We start from the raw sequence: 12,871 nt of genomic DNA on the forward strand, positions 1-12,871 counted from the left end.
GGGATTTCATGAGTGATGGCGGTGGTACACCCAAAATCGTCCTCATGACTGGCAAATACTTCATGGTACTGTTCCAGCAATGTTTTTATCTGTGAGAGTTGGGCTGCAGTCAATCCAGAAAGCTCAGCCCGCATCTGCTCCAAAATCTTTCGGCCCTTCTCTTGTGCCGAGACTTGGGCCTGTAAGGTTCGTCTTGTTACTTCCCAAGGATCCTCGGGGTGTACTTGTAATTGAACTGCAGGAGCTGGCAGCACTTCTTCTAAAGGCCTTGCTAGTTTGGCCAGCACAGTCCGTGCTTTCAGAACGGTGTCTTGGTCTTCAAGGTTAACGCAGCGCACCAGGACGGCACCTTTTTGCATGGTAGCCAGGGAATGGGCCACCAGTAGGCCAGGAGGTAAGCGCTCCGAGTGACACAGCTCCACCTGCACCTCCACGCCCTCCAAGGGTATTGGGGCTCGAATGGGCAGGGCCACCAGTCTGTCCAGGAGGTAACACGAGCAGAGGAGTCGCTGGCCTGATGACCTTACCCAGAGCCTCGCCTTCCTAGCGGTCCTGATGTACCCGTGCTCCCCACACCAGCTGCTGGAATACCTGTCCCTGGGCTGTGCGAGAACCCCACTGCTTAAGTATCTTCTGTGTAGGGTCATTGAGCAGTAGGTTGCTGAACTCTCGTAGAACATTCATGCCTAGGGTGACGGGGTGTTACTTATCAGCTTCTCCTTGAGTCAGTACCACCCCTCTGCGACCAAGGGATTTACCGCACAGCGTCACTTGCACCCACACCACCCCGGCAACTGGGACCGGCAGTTGGTTGGCAGCTACTAGTCTGATCACGGGCCCCCACTGAGGCCTTGCTGCTTCCGGGAAGTTCTGTTGAAAATACGTGGCGGGCATAGTGGTTACTTGTGACCCCATGTCCACCAGGCACCGGATGGCCCGGCCCTCCACTTCTGCCCAAACCACCGGGAATTTTGCTGCCAAATCTTCGGGACTTCTACCACCCTTAGTTGTGGTTTTCGGCTCCGAGCGGCGTCCCCCCAGCCCAGAGCACTTTAGTTTAATGGCGGCCGGGGTGGGTATCTCCCACGCCGTGGACACTCTCGGACAAAGTGGCCTGGTTCTCCACACTCAAAACACTGGGCCTGTGTAGGTTGACCACCCCACGGGGAGCGTGTTCCCCAGAAGCCGGGGTTAAAGCCAGGTCATCCAGTCCCGGTCTCGGTTCTTCTCTTTACTTCGGCCAACTCGCCCTTAATACTTTTCAGCTCTTGCTTCATCTCTTCCACTCACTGAGGCTCCTTGACCACATTCACGGAGGCCCCCATACCTCGGACTTTCCCCACGGGGACCGCCATCCCCTGCTCCTGCTCTCGAGCACGTGCCTGACTTCCCACCTCTGAAAAATCTATTCGGGGATTCATCCTGATCTGTTCCCGCAGTGCCTGTTTGACTAATGGATCTCGCAAACCAGTCACCAGTAGGTCACTTAGGGTAATGTCAACAGGTCCTACCCCTACCCCGTCCTTTCTTTTTATAGCCGTATGCAATTCTTGGAGGACATTCATATACTCTGTGATCGTCTCTCCCTCTACTTGCATCCGACTAAACAAACGGGTTCTTAACTCTCCCACATCAGTAGGGTCCCCATGGGTCTGTTCTACTATCTGTAACACTTTCAAAAGTGTTGCGGTGACCCGGAGGTTTCAACATCACTTACCTGCGTGCCTCCCCGTCCAGTGCCATGAGTGCCACCTCAGCCTCCAGATCAGGGGTCATAGGGTGCATCCGAAAGAGCCCCCGCATCCGCTCTGTCCAGCTCCATAACATAGTATTGGAGCCGGAAAATCTAGGCAGGTTGTTCAGCATGGCCCCCAATGATATGCTGGTACGGGGACCCTCATCATTTGTAGAGTTTACAGCTCTACCCTGATCTGGGGCACCACTGTCTGTGCTCGGAGACTGCATCCTGCCGACTACGCCAAGTGTAGGATTCTAGCAGGTTCGCAGGATGCAGTGACGAGACACGAGACTGGGTGTGGTTTGTGAAAATAACTTTTATAAACTCTAGCCGCTGGGGCTATATTGAGCAAGCAAAAAGTATGAACAAAACACCAGTCCACGCAGGGACTCAACAAACCTAGCAACACTTTCTTGTGGTAAATGCGAATAACCCGTTTGGCCCGGGTGCTATAGGCCATGTATGACCAAACTGGGGGTCCTTATCTCCTATAGTACACTTATCCTTCCAGGGGTCTGTCAGGATCAAAGGCGTGGCCGTGTAGAGGTCGCTGATGTGGCTGCCTTGTCGCCTCGATACTCCGGGATGAAACTGGGCTCGACGGGCTCTTGAAGAAACGATAACGGTGGGGCGCAACAGGCCATGAAGAAATGTGCAAAACATCAGGAATTCACAAATGGAGAATTCCCAGATAGAAATGGAAAAAATATGTAGAATATGAGAACAAACCGCAAAAATGATGGACCAATTGAGAAAATCATGTATAATATAATTATTGTAAAGAAACATATATACACATACAATACATAAAGCAAAAAACAAAGCAAAAAAACAATACACTGTGCCTGGTGAATAGCACAGATTGATTTAAACAAAGCAAAAATGTGTACATGCACATATATATATATATGCACACACAAGTGTGTGCATACATATATGCCCGCATAAAGCAGACCATGTAACCCCAGAAAAATACATCAAAATACTGGAACCTCTGCAAAAAATCTGTTGTCCAATTGTCCAATAGAAAGATGTAATGGATCCAAAATAGAACCCAACAAAATATATATGTGTATGAACATAGCCCTCACATTCCTTGATCTCCCATGGCTCCATCTTGGGTATGCATATGAGCAGATGCTCTTTGATCCTCTGGGGACCACTTTCTTTATGCAGGCCTTGTGCCCTTGCCCTTCCTCCTGTGGCTGCTTTTTCTAACATCTTTGATTGGCCACCTTTCATCACTTTTCAGCAAGAGTTGTTTACAACATTAGATTGATTTATTGGCAGCATAGGGCATGGTGCATATTTTCATTTTTTGGCTCACTCATACCTGCAGTCATTTTATGTGTTATGGTGGGTTATTTTTCCATGGGGGATTGATTATGCAGCTATACAATTGGTGACTATTATTGTCTATTTGGATGTAAATGAATTGTTGTATTATGGTATGGATCAACTTATGATCCTATAGTATTTGATCAAATTTATGATCTGATTTTCTTGCAAAGCTGCTGTTATCGTTACTATTATGAGGTTCATTGTGTATGCAGGACTCATGCGGTTTGCACTGTGTGTGTTTTTATAATGTTTTTAATGGTTTGTTATCAATAAAGTCATTTCTTGTAGAATCCACATTGGCAGTGTGCATTCCGATTAGTGGTCTTGCTTTTCTTCTTTTTTCATTTCACATGGTTGAGCGCACTTGGGAACTGCCCCCAAGGCCCTGCCCATGCCCAATGTTTGGTCCGTAGACCGCGGCTAGGAGTTAGTCCCGCTTTTGTGTCCAGCAGTGATGGTGGATCTGCTGGGCTTCAGGGCGCTGGATGATGGAACCAACCACCTGGACAAATCCTAATTAAATGTGGGATGATAAGATGTGAGCAGACATGGATTGACTATAATATAATGCATATGTGTCCTACCTTCCACATACTCCATGACCATACAGAGGTGAAGTTTAGTTGGAAAGGAGCAGAGCATGGAGACCACAAAGGGACAATCAGCAAATGTTAAGATGTCCCTCTCCATATAAGCCAATTCCACCTTTGTTGGAGTATTCAGGTTCCGCTTGGCCATTGTCTTCATTGCAAAGACCTGCTGCAAGTCTTTATGGCGCGCTAAGTAGACGGACCTGGAGAAAAGGACAATCCATGGTTAATAATCAATCATTAATAACAGTCCATCTATAGAAATCATTATACGATCTTCTGTACTAATTCTCGAAGTCTGTCCGACACTGGAAATAAATTTCTAGAAATTAATAAAATAGCCCTACATAGATCAACTATGGAGCTCTGCACAATGCCATGTCACACAAGTCACATAGAGAGGAGAGAATCTTCTTGGGCAGATTCTCTATAATTGACCACAAGATACGATTCTTTCCAGGTAAAATTTAGTCTGAGGCTCCCACCTGTCCATCACTGCAGGTCTCTATCCTCTGTGCCAGTCTTTGGTTGTTCTGGCGCCCCCTTCTGGTGCTGAGGCCAGTAATTGGACTCACGTGGTCATGGTGGAGGGTGTTGGGTGCCGATGTCATTGACGTCAATATCGTGTCAGTCCTCACGTGACCATGTGTAGCCAATTACCCTTATCAGCTCCATAATGGAGCCCCCAAAAAACCAAAGTCCACTGAGGAGGAAGCTCTGGTGGAGAACAGATGGGGTCTAGGACAGGTGAATGGGATATATTAGGGGAAGAGTCTTGAGGAGATCATTTGCATATTCCCAGTGCCTTCTGGGATAAGTGAAGAGTCTCCGCGAGCTCAACGATCACTGGGTTTTGGTGGTTGCAGCTGAAAAGAGGAAATCGGAAAACCAGGGGAAGAGTCTTGAGGAGATCATTTGCATATTCCCAGTGCCTTCTGGGATAAGTCAAGAGTCTCCGCGAGCTCAACGATCACTGGGTTTTGGTGGTTGCAGCTGAAAAGAGGAAATCGGAAAAACCGCTCATCTTTCATCGTTTTTAAGAAATCTCAAGATGGAAGAGGCCAGGAGCCATTTGGTGAGCTGCATTTCTTGCTACATGTTCACAGATTTACCAGTGGAAAAGCCAAACTTCACATGCCACAAATGCAAGCTTGTGTCCCTGTTGGAGGAAAAGTTGCAAAATCTCGAAGAGAGGTTAGCTACGTTGAAGATCATTAAGGAAGGTGAAGAGTTCTTGGACAGAAGCAGAATTATCTCTTCATGTTACAGAAAGAGAAGAAATTCGAAGTGCACCTGAAGAAACAGAGGAATGGAGACATGTGACCCAGAGAAGCAGGAGGATCAGGAGGCAGTCAGCACCCATACTGCTCAGAAACCAGTACCAGGCTCTCACGCAGGAAAACGATGAAGAAATACATCAGGATAAGACTTTGCCAACAAACAGCAACCTTGTACGCCCTCAGAGTCCTCCTGGATGGAGAAAGAAAAATGTTGTGAAGAAGAAACGGAGAGTGGTGGTCATGGGGGATTCCCTGCTGAGAGGAACAGAGGCCGCTATCTGCAGACCGGATATAACTGCAAGAGAAATGAGCTGTCTTCCAGGTGCAAAAATTAAAGATGTGTCTGACAGGATATCAGGACTCTTCAGACCTACAGATGACTACCCATTCCTGCTACTACATGTGGGGACAAATGACACCGCAAGAAACGACCTGGAAATCATCTGCAGAGACTTTGAAGACTTAGGCAAGAAAGTGAAAGAACTGGGAGCGCAGGTGGTCTTCTCTTCCATCCTCCCAGTGGATGGCCATGGAACAAGGAGGTGGAATAAGATTCTGCAGGTGAACAACTGGCTACGTCGATGGTGCCGTCAGCAACGATTTGGATTTCTGGATCACGGAGTGAACTACTTATACGATGGACTACTTGCTAGAGATGGGGTGCACCTTACGAAGACTGGAAAGCATGTATTTGGAAGTCGCCTTGCTACACTTGTAAGGAGAACTTTAAACTAGAACAACATGGGAAGGGAAGCAAAAGACCAGAAAAAGCCATACACCTGACAAATGCTATTGAGAACTCTGCTATTAGAAGTGGAAAGGAAGAACAAAGACGAAAGAATCTAATTAATAAAAATATTGGAGAAAGAGAAACCAATCACAAACTAAAATGTTTCTATACTAATGCACAAAGCATGGGCAACAAACAAGGAGAATTGGAACTACTAACACAGGAAAAGAAATATGATGTAATTGGAATCACTGAAACTTGGTGGGACAATACACATGATTGGAATACAAGACTAGAAGGATACAACTTATTTGCAAGAAACAGACTTGATAAACGAGGAGGGGGTGTCGCATTGTATGTTCGAAACGCGTATATCTGCACAGAGATTGAAGCTTCAGAGACTGGGAGTTCTGTGGAAACTGTTTGGGTAAGAATACAAGGACAGAACAATGGAAAGGACACCATTGTAGGCATTTACTACAGGCCGCCTGTGCAAGCCGAAGATATAGATGAACTCTTTATGCATCAGATGGCCAAGTTCTCCAAAAAATATGACATAGTTGTCATGGGAGATTTCAACTATCCAGACATTTGTTGGGAATCTCTCTCAGGCAAAACTAACAGGTCAAGGAAATTCTTATCCTCTCTTGCTGACAACTTTATCTTCCAAAAGGTAAGGGAGAAAACAAGGGGAACTGCTACCTTGGATCTAATCCTTATAAACAGGGAGGAAATGGTTGAGGAGGTAAAAGTGGCTGGGACCCTAGGAGGTAGCGACCATGCTATTTTAGAATTTTGGATAACTAGAGGTGGAAGACCTGTGAAGACTCAGACGTCAAGGTTAGATTTCAGAAAGGCAGATTTTAAGGGATTCAGAAAGAGAATTGGAGGGATCCAATGGCTGGATATCCTTAAAGACAAAAATGTCCAGGAAGGATGGGAAATCTTGAAAAATGAAATTCTCAAAGCACAGTTGTTAACAATTCCGAAAAGAGGGAAGAATAGGAAGCATTTAAGGAAACCAGGATGGATGAACACAGAACTTAAGCACATGCTAAAAAGGAAGAAAAAAATGTTTATAAAATGGAAAGAGGGAGGCATATCTAAAGAAGAATATAATGCTGTCTGCAGAACCTGCAGGGCACAATTCAGATTAGCTAAAGCTGAAAATGAACTGAGGCTTGCAAGAGATGTCAAAAGCAATAATAAAGGATTTTGGGGATATGTCAAAAGTAAAAGAAAAGTCAAAGATGCTATAGGATTTTTACAGGATGAAAATGATGAAATGGTAAGACAGGATGTTGAGAAGGCTGAACTTTTAAATTCCTATTTTGCATCTGTTTTCTCTCAGAAAGGAAATGCAACATCAACTGTTATTCACTGTCCTATTAAGGGAATAGAAGAATCCAGGATATCTATAAACAGAAAGATAGTGAGGAAACACTTAGTTAACCTAAATGAATTCAAGTCTCCAGGTCCAGATGAATTACACCCCAGAGTACTGAAGGAGATAGCAGAAGAAATTTTTGAACCCCTCTCCATAATCTTTGAAAATTCTTGGAGAACAGGAGAAGTGCCAGAAGACTGGAGAAGAGCAAATGTTGTTCCTATCTTCAAAAAGGGGAAGAAGGTGGACCCAGGCAACTATAGGCCGGTGAGTCTGACTTCTATACCAGGAAAGATCTTTGAACAAATTATTAAACAACATGTATGTCAATACCTGGATAAGAATGAAGTGATTAAACAGAGTCAGCATGGGTTTCTAACTAATAAGTCATGTCAGACTAACTTAATTTCCTTCTATGACGGTATCACTGATTGGGTGGATCAAGGAAATGCTGTAGATATAGTATATCTTGACTTCAGCAAAGCATTTGACAAAGTCTCTCATACAATCCTTATTGAAAAAATGACTAAGTATGGAATGGACAAGGCAACTGTTAGGTGGATTCATAACTGGCTTAGTGATCGGACCCAAAGAGTGGTCGTAAATGGCTGCACATCCAGTTGGAAGAATGTCTCAAGTGGGGTACCACAGGGCTCTGTCCTGGGCCCTGTATTGTTCAACATCTTTATCAACGATTTAGATGAAGGAATTGAGGGTAAACTGATTAAATTTGCTGATGACACAAAGCTAGGAGGGATACCTAATACTAGAGAAGAGAGAGAGAGGATTCAAAAAGATTTAAATAAACTGGAGAAGTGGGCAGCAACTAACAGAATGGTTTTTAACAGGGAGAAATGCAAAGTACTACATCTGGGCAATAAAAATGAAAAAAGCATATATAGAATGGGAGGAATAGGGCTAAGTGACAGCACATGTGAAAAAGACTTGGGTATACTAATAGATCACAGATTGAATATGAGTCAACAGTGTGATGCAGCAGCAAAAAAGGCAAATGCAATTCTAGGATGTATTAACAGAAGCATACAGTCTAGATCACGTGAAGTCATTATTTCCCTCTACTCCTCTTTGGTCAGACCTCATCTGGAATATTGTGTCCAGTTTTGGGCACCACATTTTAAAAAAGACATCAACAAACTGGAGCAAGTTCAGAAAAGAGCGACCAGAATGGTGACCGGTCTGCAAACCCTGTCTTATGAGGAAAGGTTGCAGGATTTGGGAATGTTTAGTTTGCAAAAGAGAAGACTGAGAGGAGACTTAATAGCTGTCTACAAATATCTAAAGGGCTGTCACATTGTAGAAGGATCAACTTTATTCTCATTTGCACAAGGAAAGACTAGAAGCAATGGGATGAAACTGAATGGGAAGAGACACAGATTAGATATTAGAAAAAACTTTTTGACAGTTAGAGTGATCAATGAGTGGAACAGGCTGCCACGAGAAGTGGTGAGTTCTCCTTCAATGGAAGTCTTCAAACAGAGGCTGGACAGACATCTGACTGGGATGATTTAGCGAATCCTGCTTTGAGCAGGGGGTTGGACCAGATGGCCCAGGAGGTCCCTTCCAACTCTACGATTCTATGATTCTAATCCCTTTCCATAAGGGGATGTGCCCATATTAAGTATTTGCAGAAGAAATTTTTACACCATATCTGCATTTCTAAGTAGGAAAAACGATGCGCAAAATAGACGCATTTTTGTCGCGTTTTTGATACGTTTTTTACCTGTGTTTTTGTCGCAGATTTTCCCCCACTCATTATTATAGGTGAAATCTGCAGAATAAAGCTGAAAGAACTGACATGTGCAGATTTAAATGGAAAGATCAGCATCGTGTGCATGAGACTCCAGGAATCTCAGTCACTTTTCTGGCATCATGAAATCCCTCAGGTTTTGTAACAAATCTGAGCAGAAAAGACACAAAAAAGCGACAAGTCTGCAATGTGTGCACAGGTCCTTCCAGTGTCACCTGTTATGGGTCAGAATGCTCCGCTGTATATAAATGAGCTGAATAGTGAGAATTAGATGTGGACAGTGATGTGGACTCCGATTATTTCCCTATGATAACACTGAATGGCAGAGCACAGAGGCAGAAGTGTTGTCATAGGGAAACCTGAGAAATGTGGATTATACCAACAGAAAACTCACCCATTTGATCCAGCGCCGATCAGTTTGGATGCTTTAAAGTCGCTTATACGCGGCTTTCTCGCTGGGATCAATGATTCGATCGCTCCCTATAAGAAAATAAGAAATGATATTCAGATAAAAAAAGCTGCAAGAAAAAAAGCTCCAGATACAAAAACTTCTCCCTCCAATATTATGTCCCAGCTGATATACAGCGATTGGATGTAGGGGACGATACAAGCAGAACGCTCCGCAGATACGGATATCATTTAACCCCTTAATGATCAGGGTTTATTCCGTTCTTGCGTCTCCGTTTATTGCGCCCCTTCCTCCCAGAGCCATAACTTTGTTACTTTTCGGTTAATATGGCCATGTGAGGGCTTGTTTTTCGCGGGACAATTTGTACTTTTGAACGACACCATTCGTTTTCCCATAACCTGTACTGAAAAATGGGATAACTATTCTAAGTGCCGTGAAATTGCAGAAAAGTGCAACTCCACAATTGTTTTTTTTACCACATTCACTATATGCTACAACTGCCCTGCCATTATGATTCTCCAGGTCATTACAAGTTCGTAGATACCAAATATGTCTAGGTTCTTTCTTATTTAAGTGGTGAAAATAAAACATCCAAAGTTTTGTATAAAAAAATGGCGCTGTTTTTCGAGACCGGTAGCATTTCCATTTTTTTGTGATCTGGGTCTGGGTGAGGGCTCATTTTTTGAGTACTGAGTTGATATTTTTATTGATACCATTATTAGATAGATACGATGTTTTTATTGCAATGTTGCAGCGACTAAAAAAGTGTAATTCTGGCATTTTGATTTTTTTCTTATTGCGCCATTTACAGACCGGATTTCTTCATGTTAGACGTTGGTAGATCGGGTGTTTCCGAACGCGGCGATATCGAATAGGTGTATTTTTTGCTGCCTAGTAATTCTGAAAGTGGAAAACCATGGAATAAATTATGTCTCCATGTTATTACGGCCATTCTATGTTATTTCCAAATAGAACACAACCAGGATAAGGCTATGTTCACATGTTGCATTTTTGCAGGATTCTATTCTACCCCTAAAACCAGAGCGGTAGCAGGAAAATCGCTGGGTACAATCCTCGTGTTTTTGCAGCGTTTTTAATTGTTTCGTTTTTTCATTCGTTCATTCATTTGAATGGGTGAAAAACGCTGCAAAACTGAAAGAATTGACAAGCTTCAGATAAAAAATGGAGAAAAAGAAATGCAGCGTGTGACTGAGAGTTTAGAAATCTCATTCTCTAAGCTGGAACTGTAAAATGCAAGGAAAAAAAGAAGTTACGTCAAAGTTATGATCTAAAAAATATCTTGTGCCAAACACAATATATAAATCCCGTCTATTTCACCAGTTTCTCAACTGCATGAGAAAAGTGATCAGAAAAAGCACAAAGTAGAAATGTTTTCAAAATCAAATTAATTGCAATTTTTATTAAATATACAACAATAGTAATGAAACAATTAATGACAATAAACAAATGCCTCAGATGTGAAGGACGCTGATGGCTGGAGACACCTTTACACACACTTTGCCAGCAGTAATATATGGAAATTGAAGATATACAAATATCTCAAATGTGAAAGAAGAGGGGTACAGCCGCCTATAATAATCTCCTGGGAGTAGGATTGGAACATCATTAAAGTGCCTGTGCTGAGGTAGGAAAATGGCTGCCTAAGTCCAGCATCATATGAGGAACACCCGCATGCTCAATTAAGCTATAATGGGATTCCCTTATTGTAAAGGACAATAAGACGCCAAAAGGATCCTATTTAGGATTCCATTACTGCATTGTCATTCATACAAATAAAAGTGCCGGCTGGCATACCCTTAAAGCCATGCTTCCAACTGTCTGGTGTCAGTGCCGTGTCCTGATATTTTCACAAATAGACACAAGTAATATTGAACATATTTTACCACTGTTATGAAGTGCAATACACAGTATGACCCCCATATAGTCTCTCTATACAGTGTGATCCCCCCATATCTTCTCTCTCTACAGTATGAATCCCCACAGCCTCTCTATTAGTGATGAACGAGCGTGCTCAACACAGCATGATACTCGATCGACTATCGGGGTGCTCGGGCACGCTCGTTACTCGATCGATTATCGCGGGTGCACGAGCGCCATGCTCAAGTCCACAGCCATGAAGGAAATACTGTATATAATCAATAAGGGAAAATCATACCAGCAGTAGAGTTACATTTAGGCGACAAAAGGGTGAAACTGAATATACCAGTATTGTAAGCACAAAGGGGCTTTTGCTGGAGGTGTCAAACCTGGCACCTTAGCTCTTGGATTTTGAGCTTCAAGGGGTTAGCAAATGGTCTGTACTAAGCAGAATATTTCCTATTGCATGTATAGGATGACATGGGAGATTTCAAATGCCACATCCTTAGCCATTCATCCACTTACAAACACCATCCTTTAAAATGGCAACTTCGGTTCATCCTGGAAATATGAGCCTATGATCAAGACTATAGAAATCTGGGTGATACAAAGAGAAATGTTCACATGTGAGGGCAGCCCGTGCCCCATGATTCACTTCTCCCTACGATAACTGTATTTGGAAACATTTAGTTATTTCTCTTATTTCTCCCTTTTTATTTTATAACTGTTTTGCATGTTTGTGTGTCGAGTTATTTTTACCTTCTTTATATATTTATTGCTAGCATTGTATATTTTTATATTAATTTATATTAAAACTTGCAAATATTCTCTTCAGAGAGGAAGAGGACTGGAACTCTAGTGGCTAGAGATGAGCGACTTTGCCTTTTTTCGGGTCGAGTCGGGTTTCGGACCACCCGACTTTCACAAAAGTCGAGTCGAACAAAATCAGCCGACTATCAGGAAAAGTCGAAGGTCCGACTGAAACACAAAACCCAATGCAAGTCAATGGGGAAGAAAAGCTGGCAGGGAGTGGAGGACTGTAAACACAACTAAAGTGCCCATTGCAATGCCAACGACATCAATTCTTATTACTTAAGCTTGTCAACCTTAATTTACTTTATGATAATAGTTACGCATTGAAAACTGGGGGTTATTGGACTAAAGTTGTGGGGGGTAGGGCTGGCTCCAGGTTTTCGTGGGCCCCGGGCCAAAGAGTCTCAGTGGGCCCCTTTAACACATACCACAATTCATTATACTCCGATATGGCAGAGAAATATAGGTATAGTACAATGAAAAATACTTTACTTCTTACATTACATGAGTGATATCTATTTTAAATTCTACAATAGCTCAAAAAAATGGACAGTATATTCCTCCATACAGTATTATGGCCACCACATAGTGCGCCATACAGAATAATGAGCCCCATATATTGCTCCATAAATAATTTGTCCCATATAATGTTCCATACAGTATATGATGGGCCCCATTAATAATGCTCCAGGGTATGATGGTCCCCATGGATGATGCTCCAGTGTATGATGGGCCTATATAATGTTCCATATATAATGGGCCCCATATGATGCTCCAGTGTATAATCGGCCCCATATATGATGCTCCAGTGTATGATGGGCCCCATTTATAATGCTCCAGTGTATAATGGGCCCCGTATATGATGCTACAGAGTATGATGGGCCCCATTAATAATGCTCCAGTGTATGATGGTCCCCATGGATGATGCTCCAGTGTA

Source organism: Dendrobates tinctorius, unplaced genomic scaffold (genome assembly GCF_039654945.1).
Source record: "Dendrobates tinctorius isolate UK_male_01 unplaced genomic scaffold, ASM3965494v1 ptg000038l, whole genome shotgun sequence".
NCBI lineage: Eukaryota > Metazoa > Chordata > Amphibia > Anura > Dendrobatidae > Dendrobates > Dendrobates tinctorius.